Raw genomic sequence first — 4,930 nt, forward strand, 5'->3', positions numbered from 1 at the left:
CAGTATGTGGAAAATAATGTGTTTTTTGAACTTTAAACCGCATAAACACATTTCATTACACCAAATACACAAAATAATGTTCTTTTTAGCAGCATCATATGACCCCTTTAATGAAAGATTGATTTCGGGTATTCTCATTGAGACAATGCAGAATTGTTTTAAATTGATCTTGTGACCACCTAAGTGTGTGTTTGCATCCACAGCACTGAATAAACGGTGCATCGTAAAGTCAGCAGACAGAGTGCAGGGCCTCACAGTCTGTGTAAATGACAAATAATGGCCTTTCAGACTGTCTGCATAAACAAACTGCAAGCCCTTATTCAGAGTCAAGAGCAGCCTGTGACTCGAAAATGTTCGTGCCATTCGCTCTGTGCCAGCACATTGATATCAGTGAGCCTGCAGAGGGGTAAAACACAGGGAAAGTGTGGATGTTTGCTCCTGATAACCAGCTGCTGTCTGAGGAGCGTCTAACACCTGCGTGTCAGTTTGCCCTAAGACTGCTATCCAGATCTATTACACAATCCACTGTGAGCAAAACAAGCCAGTGGCAACTTTCTTCTTGAGTCATTAACCACAATACTGTCATTAATTATACGTCAGCACTGAAGAACAATCAAAACAAAGGTTAGACAATATTACACTTAGAAAAGGGCACATCGTACGTCACAACATTTATTTATGGATCAGTGTTTAAATATACGTTTGATCATTAGCCAGGTACATCATGGAACATTAAGATCAAATAACGCAATATGACACAAGAGGCCATGCATTAGAGTGATTTTACCATAGTTAAGGGGTGTAAAATGATCGCTTTAGGGATTTTATAAATAATAAAATGCAAATGCAAAAGTCACCAATATTTAATAAAAAAGTTAAATTTATTATAACAATCAAGTTGTTTACGATTTCTAAGCAAGCAATTTGGCACATTAATTTTAATTTTTTAAATCACATACAGGTGCATCTCAATAAATTAGAATGTCGTGGAAAAGTTCATTTATTTCAGTAATTCAACTCAAATTGTGAAACTCGTGTATTAAATAAGTTCAATGCAATCTGATATATAATTAATCTATATAATTATAAAATAATACATTTTTACATATCGTGGGTCAACTGACATTCAAAAGTTAACTTTTATGCTCATCAAGGCTTCATTTATTTGACCTAAAATACAGTAAAAACTAATATTATGCAATATTTTTACTATTTTAAATAGCTGATTTCTATTTAAATATATTTTAATATGATGCATTTTTCAGCATCAGTACTCCACTCTTCAGTGTCACAAATAGAAATCGTTTATAACATTATAAATGTCTTCACTGTCACTTTTGATCAATTGAATGCGTCCTCCTTGCTAAATAAAAGTATTCATTTTAATATTCTTCAAAAGAATCCTACTGACCCCAAACTTTTGAACGGATGTGTGTCTTTATAAATATACATGATTAACTGCTATTATGATAAAGCCAAACCATTATAAGCAGTGTCAATATACAGTAAGATGATTTATGGATACAAGAGTCAATATTTAACTGTCTGAGATATGAATGACCAAACATCAGTTTTAGTTAGCAAAGCAACTTATGCAAGTTACTGTAACGTCTTCCTGAACTGGAGGCCCCGATCATCATATTCCCTTGTAATATAAACCTAAAGTTTAACATACTGCATATGACGTTCTTCTATAATCCAGTTAAGAACAATAGTCGCATTGTAAGAAGCACAAACAAATTATGTTGCACTGACAGTGGAAAAGACATGGATCGTGAAGTGCTCTCGAGGCAAGTGCCCTTTAAAGGTATTAAAGATATGTGAGCATGTGCCAGACATTAAGAGGACAGAGAACAGAAAAACACTTATGATTCCATCACCATAACACTTTAAAAACTTGTCCTCACTCTCTCTATCTATCTCTTCTCTCTTTCTTCTCTTTGTGGTTGCTATGAGCACAGGTTCAGTGCTTGTAAACAGTGGCCACGTCCACCTTAGGCAATGAGGGGCACATGTACCCCTGATTATTCCAACTGATTTGATTGGTACAATTAATAAACTTAATTAGTTTGGCATACTAATTGGGGAGGATCTTAGCATTTGTGAGGTCAGAATCTCAAAGCTTTTAGTGGCATCAACCGTTCATGTTTTTAATGAAATGGCAAACATGGGAGCACATTTGGAGAAATTCGGCATTTCATCACTTGCTCACCAATGGATCCACTGCAGTGAATGGGTGCCATCAAAATGAGAGTCCAAACAGCTGATAAAAACATCACAATAATCCACAAGTAATCCACACAACTCCAGTCCACCAAAAATCCACCTACATGCTTGTTTAGAACTGTTTTGGACTGTTTCCAGTTGTAAAGGTGATTGATCTGTGCATATTTCTCTCCTAATTCAGACAAGATGACTTTATCACTAGAGAAGTAATATTACGGATTATGAACTTGTATTTTAGCTAGAATCAACAGCTTGACGTTATACACGTCTTAATGATGGATTTGTTCATTACAAACATGCAGATACGTTTTTATCAGCTGTTTGGAGTCTCTTTGTGATGGCACCCATTCACTGCAGAGGATCCATTGGTGAGCAAGTGATATCTATTCCCTTGAAGTCTATAGTACTATATTACAGTAATTATTTTATATCTTTAGATCTGACACATTATATGTAAGCGATGTTACCCAAGAGAAAAATAAGAATAGTTTAGTTTACTAATAGTTTACTATAAGCATGCCCTCATTATGCAGAAAAAAAATCTACATTTCTAACGGTTTAGCCTAAATGCATGTTTATTCTCAATTTTCCCTTCCAAATGTTGTACAATGTGCAGTTATGCGAATTCTGATTAAATGTTATTTTGAAGTGAAAACCTAACTTGTAACGTCATAAAAGAATTATTTATGAGTGAGAGGGTCAAAATTCCATGTCCGTTCATTTTAATTGAAGGTTTAAAGCTAGAGAACTGGATTAGGAGCATATCCAACAAGCCACAGGCTTCACAGATGCACTCTTTGTTCTGACTGGAGGTTCTTTCTTCAGTTCGCTAATTGGATACAGTGACAATCATTACATAACTGCCTTAGTGTACTGTGTGAATGTTTCCCGATATGATGTTATTAAAGGCATTTTAGAGAAATTAGTTGAACTTGGACAATATGCACAACTTCACATGAGAACAATGAAACTGTAAATACTAATTATTGCTGTACAGATACAGTCAGTGAGGAGACACAGCCCAACCGCTGGGCAGATCAAATCCTGGTTACCAGATGTAGAAAATTAAAAGAAATATCCAATAAAGACTTGGCTATTTTTATAAAAAGTCCAGATTTTGCCCTTAAAATAAGCAGACAAGGTCTTCAGGATTACTAGAAACTTCCATGCAAGTGTGTTTGGGGCAGGTTGGAGCTAAACTCTGCAGGACATTGGCCCTCCAGAAGCAGGATTGAAAACTCCTGCATTAAAGGGATCCTCTCTGTCATTTCCAGTCCTCTCAGCAAAAAAACAAACAAACAAACAATTATTTGGCGGTGTTGTGGAGCTTATCTTAAGGCCTATGAGGAGCAGCAGTGTAGTGCCAGAAGGAAGAAGTGTGCGCTAAAGAAAGGGAGCAATGAGTAAACGGAAGGGACAACATTCAGGCTACACTTCTATTTACTATTCCGGGCGAGTTCAGCTCAGCATGAGCACAGCAATGTGAGCCAGGTGATCAAGCAGACCAACTGCTGAAAGACTTGACTCATAGCAAGGGCAGAGCGATTAACCGTGGAAGTCAAAGGAAAGAAACGAGAAGAAAAAAGAAACCGCTTGAGAGAGAGGCCACAAACATACTTTTTGCAAGTATTAACGCAAGGGTCGCAGTACTCGAGGGGGCAGTACAGTTACCTTCTCTGTGCTATCCAACCAAAAGTGGTACACTGTGTCCTCCTAATTAGGTTTGGGAACAAAGAACCATTTTATATTTTTTAACAACACTTCAGCCAATGCATACTAGTAAAATACTCTGAAAGGTTTTCCAGCGACAGCGTCGTAACATCAGTACTAAATCCATAGTGCAACCACTGAAGTACTGACTTGATCATAGTTGTTTCTAGTGAATCAAAAACATACAGCGCAACCAATATAGTCCGATTCTCCAAAGAATGAGTATTTTAAGTGAATCAAACACATGCAGCATATTCAGCGTAGTCTGTTTTTAAAACAAATTACACTTAATCGGTTCTTTTTAGTGAATCAGACACATGCAGCACATCCTGTGTAGTCCGATTCTTGAATGAATGACTCTTATGAAATGATTCTTTTTAGTGAATCAAACACATACACAGAATCCTCTGTAGTCCAAATCTCCAACTAATGACTCTTATGAATCATTTTTAGTGACTCAAAAACATACTGAGCATTTAAGCAAGAGTTACTCATGTGAACTGGTTCTTTTAAGGTGAATCAAGCACATACAGCGCATCCAGTGTACTTAAATTCCAAAACAAATGATTCTTTTGATTCCATTCTTTTTTGGTGAATTAAACACACACAGACACAACTTTCCTATAAAAACAATTATGCAAATAAAAAGCGCCCCTTGCAGGAACACGTATGTGTTATGTATTTATCTAACTATTTTTGTATGCTATCTACTTGCATATAGTTAGCCTATTTTTCTGACTAAAATATACAGAAAAAGATCACATTCCTCTGCAGAATTACAAATATTTAAAAAATAATAATAAAAAGAAATTCAATTCACTCTTCAGGTACAAAACAAAAATGTTTTGAAAGTCAATGAGCCATAACCGAAAGATATGAAAGGTAGATGTCTACCAGGCACATAATAAGCCTCTTTATGCACTTTTATCTGATAATGGTGTACCCAGGATGCAGTTGGACCCGCTGTTCCACTCTCACTCTGGCTGAGGTCCAG

Source organism: Sinocyclocheilus rhinocerous, unplaced genomic scaffold (assembly GCF_001515625.1).
Source record: "Sinocyclocheilus rhinocerous isolate Xijiao unplaced genomic scaffold, SAMN03320098_v1.1 scaffold785, whole genome shotgun sequence".
In the NCBI taxonomy this organism is placed as follows: Eukaryota; Metazoa; Chordata; class Actinopteri; order Cypriniformes; family Cyprinidae; genus Sinocyclocheilus; species Sinocyclocheilus rhinocerous.